We start from the raw sequence: 16,710 nt of genomic DNA on the forward strand, positions 1-16,710 counted from the left end.
CCCCTCCGTGAACATCTTCAGGAAGACACTCAAGTCCTGGCTCTTGGACTGAGCGGAGCTGCATACCCCTCCCCCCCCCCCCCCCCCCCCCAGCACCTTGAGACCCTCACAAGTGAGTAGCATGCTTACATTTCCCCTAATTGATTGCTTGATTAGATCAAAAGTAACATAACATAATTGTGTATTTGTAAAGCGTACAATTACCCGGAGGTGTCCTGGCGCTGAATAGCAGATGTTTATTGTTATCCAACTCAATGGTACTCATTTTATCGACCTCAGATGGATGAAAGGCTGAGTAGACCCGCCGGGATTTGATCCTGTGACCCTGAAGTCAAACACAGGGCCCTGCAGTGGCTGCTTTAGTCCACTGAGCTACCAGACCTGGCTGACATCACTAACTCAGGTAACTATGCGCTATACAGCTTTGGAAGAAAGGTTTCCAGGACACCAAAACCAGTTATATCAGTTTTCCACTAAGAAGTACTGGCCTCCTTCACAGGAAACATAATGTTCACTGCCTTCATCTTACTAGGACATTGCAAGACACTCCAGGGAAAGGTCACTTCCACAGGATAACATGAGGGAAACCTCCACCCTGTGCTGCTATCATTATTTAATTGAGCATCATAAATAAACACAGTCCTCCACAGGGAAACAACCCTTAAAACGCAGTCATTACAATGAACTACATTTACAACTCAGTCATTACAACGCAACAGCCTTTACATCGCATGCCATTACACCACAGCCATTACAATGCATGTCACTACAACGCATGCCATTACATTGCATTATAAGGTAAGTAATGGGGATAGTCATTTTGAACCCTACACTATCCAAAACTTACTCTACTATTGCACTCACCGGAGTGGGAATAGTAATTTCTACTTCTACACTATCCAACACTTACCTTACTGTTGCACTCACTGGAGTGGTAATAGTAATTTTTACCCCTACACTATCCAACACTTACCCTACTGTTGCACTCACTGGAGTGGGAATAGTAATTTTTTACCCCTACACTATCCAACACTTACCTTACTGTTGCACTCACCGGAGTGGTAATAGTCATTGTTACCCCTACACTATCCAACACTTACCTTACTGTTGCACTCACTAGAGTGGGAATAGTAATTTTTACCCCTACACTATCCAACACTTACCCTACTGTTGCCCTAAAAGTATTATGCATTGTAATGTAATGCATTGTAATGGTATGCGTTATAATGGAATGTGTTGTAAATGTAGTTTCTAACAATGCCTTGTGATGACATGCGTTGTAAAATCATGCATTGTAATGGATGTTGCAATGTAAAAACTGTGTTGTAAGGGCTTGCGTTGTAAATGTTTGCATTGTAACATGTCATATTCTCCTCCACACACAAACATAAATCCACCGTATATATATATGCAATATGCTCCAACTCATCACACACGTACACGCAATGTTAAGGACTCTAGTTTTGGGTGACAGAGTACATTTTACTGAGGGAGAGTTAGTATAGAAAAAAGGCCTGCACCCCTCATCTTAAGTTTAGTTACCACCAACCGTAACTCTTCCTGTGGCCTGAAAAGAGGCCATTGTCTACCCTCTACTATTGAGACAGGTACACAGACTCAATCACTTTTATGTTCTGCTGTTGGTGAGCTACAAAAGCAACAATGAGTAGCCCCAATCGGCTTGCAAATATTGAGTCCACGTGAGGGAAACATACATTTTTCAGATATTCAAAAGTAATGGCAGGATGGAATGGCGGTCTGCCCCAAAGTGAGGCTAAGTGCATGTTTGATAGAAGTTAAGAATGGTAAAAAGTACACAGTGGGTTTTGCTTCACTTGGGTGCTGCAGGGATTTTGAGGCAAAGTTTCAAGTGAAAAAGAAGCTTTATGTATTAGTGTAAATGGTACACATTTTAAGACATACCTAGGGCATACTTTTCACCAATTACATATCCCAAGCTTGATCATGTGTTTATCATCAAAGGAATCATTTGACAACCGCAAATAATTCATGTGAAAGTATCATCTGCCAGAGGTCACATTTGACATAATATAACTCTGAGGTTCTTAATGTGATGCTTGGTTTCTTATCACGTTTGCCTTCAAAGTGGGAAGAGTGGGAAGAATTAGAGAATGTTTTGTTGCTCAAGTAGCCAGATGGTGAATGAGGACATTTCAATGGAAGAATGGAAGCAGTGCATGGAAAAAATGTAATAATGTGATTCGTTGGGGTTGTGTAATGTGAAGGAAAGACTCACATTGAGACATAAAGGATGAAAAAGGAGGAATAGAAAATAAGAAAACAGAGACAAATGGAGAAGAAATACAAGAGTGAGATAAAGAGAGAGGAAGTGTAGAGTGGTGGAAGGAGTCATGAGGTGGAATCAAAGCAAGGCAGTCTTGAAATGAAGCCGCTCTCCACCCTGCAACACTTCAGGCGGGCAACCTAAGAAAATCTTCGCTCCCCAGCACTTTTTTTTAATATTCACAACTCGAGTGCTGCTACTGCGAACATGGAATAGCAGATGAGCTTGGCTCTTTTGGCATAGGTATTACCATATCTATGAATCTATGAACATGGTGCAGAGACATTTGACACAATGACATTGAAAGAAAACCAACTACAGTCCCAATGAGAATTGATTGAACATTTCTGTGACAGGATATGTGGTTCTCGCATATTTACGAATCTCTTTGGTCAGGAGAAAGATGTACTACTTCCGTTTACTCAGATAACAGTATATTTAATATTGCCTTGACAACAAACAGCCTACAGTATCACTACAACTGCCCAATGTTAGATATGCTTGGATTTATGATGGCAAAAACTAGCAATAAGGCATAACGCAGACTGACCTCACAAGCTGACTGCCCTTTGAGGTTGTAATGCACACTAGATGATTCCATTCCCAGCTTCATACATTTAGAGATATATGAATTGGGCTGATGTTATGTAATCTCGTTTTTAATATGGTAATTTACTCAATCAGTAGGCCACCTCAAATAACTGTGGTGGTAGGATAGACCAGCAGGGATGGATCAGGAGAGAGGAGTTGAATAGAGGGAATGATGACAGTGAACTGTGGGAGAAGTTGTCTTCCCCTAAACCATAATATCCCACCTAATGGAGCATTAGTATGGTATTGAATGGGTGTATAGTTGAACTAAAGCCTCTGACAGACAAAGGGTATGGATGGGGAGCAGAAGTGGTAATGAGAGGGGTGCAGAAGAAATCATGAGGGAACAGAAGAGGTTAGGAAGTAAAGGTTGAATGGGGTGAGAGGTGACAGTGAGAGAAATAAGACATAATAGAGGTCTAGAGGTCACTGTGTGAGAGTTAATAGGGCAGGCCAGAGAGACCCACTGACAGGCAGGAGATTTTAGGTGGTCCTACACATTCCTCCCTGGCAATTGCATATTATCAGACGCTTAACATTTAGGGCTGATTACGAGTTTGGTGGTGCGGTGCCAGGCTCGACGCGCTCCTGCACCGTCAAACCCATGGTTGGGCCGCCCATAAGATTACGAGTGTTTCTCATGTCTGGAAGTCTTTTTATTGACATTCTCTAGGCAATGCCTCAGAAAATGTGCACACCAATGGTAACGCCAAAAACAGTTCCTGCACGGCATGGACTGCAAGTCCATGCTGTGCCGGAACTGAGGTACATGCACACAGGGGGTGCACACTGTGCCACCCTGCATGCACGCCATGAACTTGAAGCAACAAGGGGCCCTGTAGAGCCCCCTTTGTTTCCTCTATGTTCCGGTTTTCATGGAAGAGGAACCGCAATGAAAATCGGGTCAGAGAGGAAACTTGTAATATGTTTGGAGGAGCCGCAGCAGTCTCGTCAAGCATATTGGTTCCTCTAGACACCAGCGGCACCGCCAGGGAATGGTAGTTCCCTGGCGGCTGCAGAGGGGCAATGTTGGTCCGACAGCCCTAATTCTAATAGGGCAGTCAGAAGTCTGCCATACCCCTGCGATTCTGCCATTCCGTGGACCCACCCGACTCGTAACCATGGACTACCAGACTCGTAATCGAGCCCTTAGTGATCAGAAATGCTGTATGACTCAGGATATACTATAAACTGGCACAAATCGGTCATCTATAGCCCAAGGGTCTTGTACGCTTGGCCCACTCTTCCTGGGGCCGTACAAAGAGCACAGACCGGATTCACATATCTAGGGATCTATCTTACCACAGACAGGAAGCTCTTGTACCAGAGAAATATCCAGTGGGTCATCACTAACTTGGCAGCCGACGCACGGAGGTGGAAAGCTCTCCCCCTCACGATCCTAGGTCGGGCGGCCATGTTTAAGATGATTACTCTACCTTGTTTCCTTTACGTCCTTCAGAATGAGTATTTCCTCCTCTCCAGACAGACCTTCCGGGTGTTGAAAGCGGAACTGCGTTCCCTCCTATGGCTCCGGAAGCAACCAAGGATTGCATCGATTACATTCCAACGTAACCAGTACAATGGGGGGATCTCCTTGCCTGTCATTGAAGCCTACTACTGGGCGGAACATCTAACCCCAGTGAATGAATGGCTGCATGCCACACAGACCCCCCTCCCATAGGCTTGAAAGGGATACTATGACGAATTGAACGTGTTTGTATTATCTCTATGGGGGTCGGGCAGGGGACGCCTTCTCCCAGCCACACAAGTCGCGCTGGAAGTGTGGGACAAAGCCTCTGGGGCACTGGGATGTGCCCGCAAACCTACTAAACAGACACCTCTCTGGAACTGTCCCTGGTCAAAGGAACTCCATAAACTAAAGCGCTTTGAGGGGTGGGACACCAGAGGCATTTCCACCATAGGGGATATTGTGGCCAAAGGTAAACTTAAAAGCTTCTGTGTGCTACAGACAGACTTTGGGTTGCACAACTCCCCGTTCTTTAAGTATGCACAACTGCAACATGCCTGGCAGATGGAGGGCTCGCTATCCTCCTCACTACCGGAATATGCTCCACTGGAAGGGCGTTTACTGCAGGAACACGTACTCACCAAGGCAGTATCACTGACAAACCAGACTCTGAATAATAATGCACCAGACAGGCTGGGGAAACTGCAGGAATTGTGGGAACTGAATCTGGGTACTCTCGAGAATATTGACTGGGAAGCAGCCCTAATGCACCATCGGGAAGTGGCCATTAAATTACACCTTTGTCCTTTTCAATATAAAATACTACACAGAGCCTATTACAATAGAGCCCAGCTTCATCTTATGTGCTGTGCAAGTGACTCGAACTGTTTAAGATGTGGCCAGACACTGGGAGACTTTTATCATACCATTTGGAGCTGCCCCGACATACAGACACACTGGGAAATAGTGCAGGGGGAACTGAGCAAGGTTTTTGAACCGACATTGGTGCTAGATCCCAAATTCGAATCACTGACAAAATATCAACGTTGAAAATATCGACCTACAGGAATATCGATGCAAAAATATCGAAGGTAAGAATATCGACATCCTATCTACAACATGGTAAGTCCAAAAATATCGGGAAAAAATATAGATGATAAAAATATCGATGTTAAAAATATCGGTTTTTTTCTGTAAAAATATAAATGTAAAATAAAGTAAATAACACTAATAAATAAAATAAACATAGTTAAAAATATCTAATAATGTTTAAAATTAATAAATAATACATATATAATAATAATACATTAATTAAACACATACAGAAAATATATAATATATACGCACTTAACAATAAGTTGTAATAATTATTTTAATAATTTATAAATTAATAAAAAATATTATAAATTACAATAACATTTACTTTTTTTTGTGTCCTCATTTTCCACCATGGTTTCAAAAATAACAGATTCATCTGATCTCCTATAACTGGTAGGGCTTACACGATGTTCTTGTGCTAACACCCTTCAGCATACAAGAGGCCAATCAGAACCTATAGATCGAAACCTTAAGCATGTGGAAGATACTGCTGTCATAGCTAGGGAACCAACCCTAAGCCAAGCGCATATTGGGAGGTAATAACCACAGCAGCTTAATCATTGGACCGGTGGAAAAAAAAAACCCCGGACAGTTAGTTCCATTTAAGCAAGTGCCAAAAGGACCTTTTATTACGATTCCCAGATCATACTAAGTCCAATTTAGACACTCGTAGAACCGAAGTTCGTCAATCTCAAAGTGTAGATGGGTCATGGCCTTTCCACTTTTTACAGATCTCTCTTCTAGCAATCAAGATGGAGTAAAAGAGAAGATTTTTTGCTGGACTCCGCATTCCATCCGTTACTGCCAGAGGGATATCGATCAAGATTTGCAGGCCCAAAGATGACAGATTCAGAAAAGGGGGGGGGGGTGGTGATGAACAGAGTGTCTGAATTAAGCAGACCACTCTTACCCAGTCCAAAGATCAGGGCTTGATCCATCACCGTTATTTATCTCACTGCACCATCCCAGTTCAGAACCTGGCTATATGCAAATCAGTCTGTCCCTGGCCCAGTGCATCATGGGAACAGGGCAGACTAAACTACCAAGCCAATTCTTCACCAGAAAGGAGACAAGCTACCGGGGACCGGTTTCTGGCATTTCAGCCGTCTTCGGCCCGGCTTGCTTGAATCCTGATGGTGCAGTGAGAAAGGGACTCATGTCTAAGTATACCCTGCCACACCTATAGTGGCCAAAAACGATTCAGAAAAGGGGGTGGTGATGAACAGAGTGTCTGAATTAAGCAGACCACTCTTACCCAGTCCAAAGATCAGGGCTTGATCCATCACCGTTATTTATCTCACTGCACCATCCCAGTTCAGAACCTGGCTATATGCAAATCAGTCTGTCCCTGGCCCAGTGCGTCATGGGAACAGGGCAGACTAAACTACCAAGCCAATTCTTCACCAGAAAGGAGACAAGCTACCGGGGACCGGTTTCTGGCATTTCAGCCGTCTTCGGCCCGGCTTGCTTGAATCCTGATGGTGCAGTGAGAAAGGGACTCATGTCTGAGTATACCCTGCCACACCTATAGTGGCCAAAAACGATTCAGAAAAGGGGGTGGTGATGAACAGAGTGTCTGAATTAAGCAGACCACTGTTACCCAGTCCAAAGATCAGGGCTTGATCCATCACCGTTATTTATCTCACTGCACCATCCCAGTTCAGAACCTGGCTATATGCAAATCAGTCTGTCCCTGGCCAAAGATGACAGAAGCACTTTACTTATAGAGTGCCAGAAGGCAGAAACAGAGGGGCACTCAAAAAACATATGGGCATCGTTGGCATTTATTAAGCCGCATCTGGCACATGCAACCGAGGAACCTTGGGCAAATTTTGACAGCCTTTGTGGCGAATAGTATGCTCTGTGAAGAGTGTAGAGATGGTTTCTACGCAACCATGCAGGCTTCACAATATCCCACAGGACCTTAAATGAAGTGGACCACAGATCTACCAGGTTACCACAGGCTAAAGAGGAGCCCCACAACAACTTGGGTAGCTGGAATTCCCAGTCAGTCTCCTCTTGTATCAGATTATACCACAAGGATATTTCTTTCTTGCCAGTTGGTTTATCCAAGAGTAGAGTTTCAAGTTGGTTGCCACCCCCAACCAGAAATCTACCCTGAACTGCAGCCTGCAAAGTATAGGACTGTGCCCAACTGGAAATCTGGATGTACTTAAATTTAGAGAGGTTAGATCCTATCCTCCCCTTTAGGACTTCTCATGGCAACAGACTACCTTCCAGAAAGATGTCTCCCCATGTCTCCAAACCACCATCTCGCAAAGGAGCAGCAAGGCTATCTTCCAGCCACCCAGGGTTCCCAGGTGATCCCCATAGTGGGGCTCTACAAGAAAAATATCCAAGCTTTATTAGGTTCCTCACCTTAGACCATACTTTTTCCATCCCCTGTAATACCTTCAATTTGATTTTTTTTTAAACTTTAGGTCTCCAAACTTAAATAAAAAACCTGACTGTGCTACTGCTTTGCCCTTAAGAATGGATAAAAACATGCAGCCAACCCCTTGATCTTCCGGCGTCTTTAACAACATTCGAGCATGGCGCAGTTGAAACGTCCACGCATATGTTTGTAGATCAGGGGCTACCAAACCTCCCTTCTCCCTACGGTGCCTAAGCTTCTTCCATGCAATCCTTGGGATGTATTTTGCCCAAATAAAAGACGTTATATCCCCCTGTAACGTAGATATAGCTAACGAGTCAAAAAAAAGAGGAATAGTATTAAAAAGAAAAGACACCTTCGGCAAAATGGTCATCTTAACTAAGTTAACCCGGCCCAACAAAAATAGAGGGAGATGTGACCAAGATTGCATAAGTATACGGCATTCCCTTGCGACAGCAGAAAAAGTGGCCATAGCTAGTTTATTGATATCCTTAGTGATGTTCAGACCCAAATATCGAAGACTCGGAGAGATCTGAATCTCCATACCACAATCACTATCATTCCAGACGATTACCTCGGTCTTTGAGGCATTGATCTCATAACCTGATATTTCCCCAAACTCTACAGCAACTTTAATGGCAGTCGGAACGGCTAAGCGTATATCTGAGGAAAATATCAAAATATCATCGGCACATAGTGCCACTTTTCTTTCCCACCCTTCACAAACAAATGACCTAATAAGTTTTTCTTCCCTTAACATCTGGGCGAAGGGCTTTATGTAAAGGTCGAATAATAGGGGGGAAAGAGCGCAGCCCTGGCGTGTTCCCCTAGTAATAGGAAAGGGGTCAGATAATTCGCCAATTACTAACACCCTGGCTGATGGATTTGAATATAAGAGTCTAATAGCCCAGCAGAAGCAGTCTCCAATGTTAAACTTAGCCAAGACCCCCGACAGGTACGCCCAATTCACCCTGTCGCCGGCCTTGGTTGCATCGAGCGTTAACACTGCTAGCGGAAGTGAATGTGTTGTCGCCATATCTATGGCCCCTATCAAATCATACGTCAGTTCGTAAAGTTGCCGATCCCTCACAAACCCCTTCTGGTCTCGGTGTAAAATGCCTGGTGCTACTCTACTCAATCTCTTTGCAAGAACTGTGGAGAAGATCTCGTAGTCCACGTTCAAAATGGAAATAGGCCTATATGACCCACAGGAAGTTGCAGATTTCCCTGGATTTAAGATTAATGTAATAGATGCACTATCCCAGGAAACAGGGGGCGGATACTCCATCCTGCAATATCTGATTAAATAACAAAGTGAGAAAGGGAGCGATCGCTTGTTCCAGGGCCTTATAGATCTCAGCTGGTAGGCCATCTGGACCGGCCGCTTTCCCCTTACCATGTAGGATAGCAGCTCTAACCTCCTCTTCTATGATGGTTTTATCCAGGAAAGCCCGTTGTTCCTTGGATAATCATGGAAGAGAGATTTTTCTTACCCAGCTCTCAATGTTTCCTTTATCCAAGATTTTATCTTCCGAATATATTAATTGGAAGAAATCTCTGAAGATTCTCCTAATATCAGCATCTGATGAATATGGTATATTATTATGGACTACTGAGTCTATGTTATTACGGACCTGGTCCGTTTTAGCTTTCCAGGCCAAATGTTTTCCAGCTCCTTCACGAACTCAAAGTGAACTATCTTACTAGCCTCCCATTTCTCTTGCAAACGTTGATTAAGTACCGAACCCAACTGACCTTTTAAGGTTACAAGCTTGTTACCAAGTACTTGAGTTGAAATCCCTGGTAAAGCTTGATCGATCTCACTTTGAGTTTTCAACATCTCATCTACTATACCAGCTACTTCTTCCCTATGTCGCTTCCTTTGAAATGAGACCTTGCTGGTAATGAGGCCTCGTAGAAAGGCCTTAAAAGAGTCCCACACAATCCCAGAAGCAGCAGAACCCAGATTACACCGCAAAAAATACTGAGACTCCGTATAGAAACGATATATCATCTGCTGCAGATAGAAGCGACCTATCAAACGTCCAAGCTCTAGACACCTTAGGGAACCCCTCAAGATCCATAAATACTGCAGAATGATCAAATACATGTACAAACATAAAACATAAACATAAATAAAAAGTAAAGAATTATGTTTAATACATTAAAAAAATTAAATATACCTTTAATATTTTTAAAATTAATTATATACTACATTATTTAAATTTATACAAAAAAATTTAAATACATAAATAAATAAAAATACTATTCAAAATCCATGAGTAAAAAAAATACATTAATAAAAATGTTGGATAGCATAGAACTTAAAATGACCATTGCCACTCCTGAGAGCACAATAGTAGAGAAACCGTTGTATAAGCATAGAGGTAAAAATTACTATTCCAACTCCAGAGAGTGCAACAGTAGGGAAACGTTGGATAGCATAGGGGTAAAAATTACTATTCCAACTCCAGAGAGTGCAAGAGTAGGGAAAGCATTGGATGGCGTAGGGGTAAAAACTACTATTCCAACTCCAGAGAGTGCAACAGTAGGGAAAGCGTTGGAAAGCGTAGGGGTAAAATGACTATTCTCACTCCAAAGAGTGCAACAGTAGGGAAAACGTTGGATAGCATAAGGGTAAAAATTACTATTCCAATCCAGAGAGTGCAACAGTAGGGAAAGCATTGGATAGCGTAGGGGTAAAAATTACTATTCCAACTCCAGAGAGGGCAACAGTAGGGAAAGCGTTGGATAGCGTAGGGGTAAAAATTACCATTCCCACTCCAGAGAGTGCAACAGTAGGGAAAACGTTGGATAGCGTACGGGTAAAAATTATTATTCCAACTCCAGAGAGTGCAAAAGTAGAGAAAGCGTTGGATAGCGTAGGGGTAAAAATTACTATTCCCACTTCAAACAGTGCAACAGTAGGGAAAACGTTGGATAGCATAGGGGTAAAAATTACTATTCCAACTCCAGTAAGTGTAACAGTAGAGAAAACGTTGGATAGCGTAGGGGTAAAAATTACTATTCCAACTCCAAACAGAGCAACAGTAGGGAAAATATTGGATAGCCTAGGGGTAAAAATTACTATTCCAACTCCAGAGAGTACAACAGTAGCGAAAGTGTTGGATAGCGGGTGGGTAAAAATTACCATTCCCACTCTAGTGAGTGCAACAGTAGGGAAAACGTTGGATAGCATAGGGGTAAAAATTACTATTCCAACTCCAGTAAGTGTAACAGTAGAGAAAACGTTGGATAGCGTAGGGGTAAAAATTACTATTCCAACTCCAAACAGAGCAACAGTAGGGAAAATATTGGATAGCCTAGGGGTAAAAATTACTATTCCAACTCCAGAGAGTACAACAGTAGCGAAAGTGTTGGATAGCGGGTGGGTAAAAATTACCATTCCCACTCTAGTGAGTGCAACAGTAGGGAAAACGTTGGATAGCGCAGGGGTAAAAATTACTATTCCCACTCCAGAGAGTGCAACAGTAGGGAAAACGTTGCATAGCGTAGAGGTAAAAATTACTATTCCAACTCCAGAGAGTGCAACAGTAGGGAAAGCGTTGGATAGCGTAAAAAATGTAACTACCAATAACAAACCTTAATTACCAATTAAAAAAATTAATTAGCAATTAAAATAATTAATTACCAATTAATATTTAATTATAAATAAAATAATTATCAATATCAATTAAAAATAAATAATTACTTAATTACAAATAAATTACTTCCCACCCAATTCCCCTATAAACCCACAACACGCTACAGAACTTAAAGGCTAAAATGAATTAAAATTAATTTACAATTACTAAAAAAGTATAATTAATTTACTATAATTAAATTACTTCCCACCCTATTCCCCTATAAACCCACAACCCGCTCCAGTACTAATACATAAAATTAAATTAAGTATAACATTTTTAATATATAAACAATAGTACACATATAATTTAAAACAAATAAAAAACTTAACCAAAAACATATAACACATATATATAAAATACATAATAAAATACATAACAACAAACAAATATCAATATTAGTAACATTGAAATTAGTAACATCGATTTAATTGATATCGATATTACTAACTTCGATATAACTTACATCGATATAAAAAAATTCAATATTACTTACCTTAGGGTCGAAATTCTGTCCAACGATATTCTTGACCTCGATATTCTTGACCTTCAATATTTTTAACTCGATTTTAATGTTGGTTGATAATTTGGAATCGATATTTTGACTGTGCACCCCCAAATTCATATTGCTGGGAATACTGGGGGATGTAGATTTGGGCCGTCCACAGCTCATCTTTGCCATGTTGGCTCTAGTGGTAGCGAAACGGGACTTAGCCAGGGCATGAGTGGCGGTGACAACTCCAAGAATGGAAGGCGGGAATGGCCATGTACATGGCGGCAGAGAGGGTCACATACAGAGCAAGAGACTGCCAGCAAAAATTCTGCAGGGTGTGGGGCAAATGGAGGCAATATTCTGGGCTAGATGGAGGACTGGGGGATGGTTAGTTGGCTTTTACAGGGTCCCTACATCTCCCTTTAGCTCTGATGGCTGGCTGGTTTGTCCCGGGGTACTTTGGAGGGGGAAAACTCTTGTGAGACTGAAGCATAGAACAGAGAGCTGGTGGGAACTACAGGTGAACATTGCCCGAAAGAGGGAAAATGTGGGAACCTATGCGATGTGGATTTGATATGTACATTTCTGCACAACTGTAACCAAATGCTTCTTTTTGTTTTTTGTTTAACACAAAATGCTAATAAAAATATGAAAAAAGGGAAAAAAAGAAATGTTGAATCACTAATGTTTTGATGTGTTACGTTATGTTGTTATGCTTATAGTGATCACAACATAGCACCAACTTTGGAGCTCCAGGGGGAGCAACTCTGTAGTTAGAAAAGTGATGTTGATGTAACAGGCATATCAACATGATTGACGGGGTCTTCATTTTGAGGAAAGAAATTAGAGAGTGTCAAACTACAACAGAAATCCAACAGTGACTGAAGCTCTTCCTTTAAAGTAGGCTTTGTGAAAAGGAGAGAACCACCAGAGAGAGACAGCTTGCTTGCACATCAGAAGGCGCAACACGGAAAATTTTGCAAAATTGAGGCGTAGATTCGGAGGTCCTAGTCTGTAGAGAGCCAAATGGATGATACAAAAACCCTTAAACTTCACTGTTTCGCCATGGTAGTCAGAGAAGTGGCATAAAAGGTTAATATGATCATGCTGGCCAGCATATGTAAGGAGCAGAGTTGCAGTAGGTGAGATTGAAGGGAAAGGAAACCAAAGTAAAATTAGGTGTAGTAGTTAAGGACACCCACTGGTTTAGCACAGGTTATTGTAACTAGGGGAATTATAGAATTTGGCAAACATTTTGTTCCCTTGCCTGATTTAGAGATGGCAAAACCCCTGACTGTCGGTCAAATGGCAATAACTCGTCCGCCACAGATGCACCTCCTTTCTTGCAACTGGAGGCCCGTCACACTATGGGGGGGCCTCCAATGCATATTTTCCATTCATATGTCCTCCATGTGCAGCATGGCAGATGAGGCAGGGAAAATAAAACAATGTCCATACACAAATAGGTAGAAAATTACATGTGGTAAGAGCCATCGTAATTTTATTTTACAGAAACCCCCTATTTGCACCAACATATCAGCCCACTCCAAAGTCGCACCTAAAGTCAAATTTCAGAGGGGGCTAAGAAAAAATTTCAGAGCGGGGCTGATTCTTCAAGCAAAAGACAGAGTGGAGCTGCAGGGGCCCTAAGAAGGGGTGAAAACCATCAAAGCCTCATTAACAAGCAAAAGTTATTTAAAAGACCAGTGAAGTACTCGGGTGCGGCTGTGTGTGCACCCAGGGGGAAACGGCCACTACCACGAGGCCGTTTCAACGAAAACCTTAACCACGCATGCATTACAACTTATGCGTGGTTACAACGGCAGCCTTTACCACGCATACGTTTACTACGTGGTACGTAGTAAAGGCATGTGTGGTAAAGGGTACAAATAAAAAAAAAATAACCTTTAGACGAGATGTGAAGGCAATCGGCGTCGCAAAGGAAGGAAACGGCCGTTTCTTTTTTTCTACATATGACGTCACCACGGAAAAATACGTGGAGAAGGATAAGCGTGAAAATAGTATTCCGTAGTAACACATGCGTGGTAAAGGCATGCGTTACAACAGAGTTTGTTGTAAGAACATACAACCGCACCCAGGAAGCTGTCTCATCCCGGGCTGCCACACACGACGCAGGGGGCTGAAGCCCTGTCAGTCCAATGGGCGTCGCGCGCCTGGCCCACTCGTCATTCTGCTTTTCCCAAAATGTATCTGATGACCGCTGTAAATGTGGATGCACTTGCAACATGTAGATCCTCACTAAGCAGGTGGGATCTAAACTCTGAATGTCTATGATCTGAAATTGAGGTTGTAAGCAAACTACAAGTTCAGGAACCTTTGAAAACTGTACAATTCATACATACAATTCACAGTTACTCATCTGTCTATTGGGATCTTAACTCCCTACTATAAAGTTGCAATCTTCAACATCCCTATGGCATAATATTGAGGTGAAAAAAGTGTTGCGAAAATACAGAGGACAAAAATATTTACTTCACGTCCTAATAGTCAAAGTACAAAATAAATATAAACTTCTAAAATATAGCAACACTACGGACCCTTTTTGGATGTCAGCCGGAAAGCCTCTGACCACAGTTTGAAGACTTCCCGACCGACATCTGCAGTTTGAACTCCGACTGCCGTATTACGAATCCATTGGTCTGAATATAAACCAGCAGGTCATTCCGGCTGAATTTCGAGGGCCTCAAGGACCCATCGGGCAGTCAGAGACCCGCCTTTAATCCCTATGTAATACAAAACAGAGCCACCCAATATTCCCAAAGTGACTGGGTATATTAAATAACAAAATACAAAATGTCCCTATAGGAATTATTACACCATTGATTTTTTAATTGTAAGTTAAGCGCCTAGGCGATCCATGGTTTTATACAAGCAAGGAAAAAACAGAATTAAACTGTTCTTTATTTTTCTTATATAAATATTGTTCTCAAATAATTTTTCTTTTTCACACACAATGTATAATATGGCAACAGAAATACTACTCTATTTGAAAAATCAATTGATAGTAGTATGTGACAACCTTTGCTAATAACATGGAGACAACCAATACCCTGTTCTAGAAATTACTTTCTGTCATACAATCAGTAGAAATTCAAATGATGATACATCCATAAGCAAAAAAAGGCTGTCAAGCGTCGACGTTTCGGTCCACGTTGGTTAACATAATCCATAGGACCATCATCAGGACCATACGTTGTACATATAAATCTAAAAGTGAATATATATACATATAAATACAATATAATACTATCCTTGCAAAAATAGTATCGTCTACTTAACCCAAGGAAAAATGAATGAAAAATTAACCTCAGACCAACATCCTACATGTGCAGAGTAGATCAGCCACCACCAAAACGAGACCAACCATAGTGTGCCTACTACCAAAACAATAACCTAAATGCTTAGTGTACCAATTGGATCGACCATCACCAAACAAGTGAACACTCATGTGCCTACTACCTTCAAATCAGTAAAATCAACAGAGTCTTATCCCAGACCTCCAGCCGGAGGTCCTACGACTTAGAACTCAAATATCCAATTAGCTAATGGAAAGAAGAGAAAAGAAACCAACAACAGCACATTGTCAATGACATGTAGTCCCATTTTGTTCATCAAACATCTAAAGTATTTGGACAGCGTAAATCACCACTCACAGATGAAGTCGGAGTCTCTACACCTCAATCGTCCTCAACGTCGAAATGAGACTGCCACACATAAACAGGAGCTTAATACGTTACCTGTTAAGTCAAAGAGCGTCACATTAGTACCCAGCACAACCGGCTCTGTAGAAGTACACTAATTAGATCCAAAACCATCGTTCTAAAACCGGAGATGTACAGCCCGGCAATGTCACTTACTTAATAACGCACGGGAAGCACCGCCGTTACTGCCCACTCGACTGCTGTGTCCAAGGAAAACATGCCGCCACTTCCTTGTATATACGCTAAAAGCGTGATGGCGTCATGCGTGTATAAATGCGGCGCCATATTAGTAAAGGTAGTAAAGTAAAAACGAGTCCTCTACGAACGAATCCAAAACACCGGTCATAACTAGCGTGCCAGAGATGAAACATACTTAGCGTGCCCTGGATGAATACTGCAGTACAGGATAAAGTAGTCGAACAATGTCAAAGAATACAGTGACTACTTTGTTCATCCGTGAGGCGGCCATCTTGGAACGGGTCCCCGTTCCCATCGATCTACAGTCAAGTCACCGACTTTAAACCTAAATGACTACAATAGTAATATAGCCACGCTCTATAATTTATGACAGATAATCATAAAAACGGTCAAAAATCTAAAAGTAACCCAATCATAAGGTGGCCACAGTATGCCACTCAATCAAGGAATTCAGGCCTTTGTCAACAGTGTTACACATCCAGATCCATTTATTCTCCCTTAGGGTAAGTAGACGATCCACATTGTGATAACGCTTGTTACTCTTGATTACATCAATAACAAACCATTGCATATCATTAGGCAAATGTGATTTCTGCTGCTAAGGTTCTACCAAAGGAGCAGTTGAAACATTGCATCTTATGCGGGACTGGTGCTGTAATATTCGTTTTTTAACTTCCTGTTTGGTCTTGCCTATATATGATAACATGCACGGGCATTGTATACAGTAAATAACATTTTTGGTGTTACAGTTCGAATGATGGAACATTTTGATTTCTTTTTCATTCACCTTACAGCT

Source organism: Lissotriton vulgaris, chromosome 1_1 (genome assembly GCF_964263255.1).
Source record: "Lissotriton vulgaris chromosome 1_1, aLisVul1.2, whole genome shotgun sequence".
NCBI lineage: Eukaryota > Metazoa > Chordata > Amphibia > Caudata > Salamandridae > Lissotriton > Lissotriton vulgaris.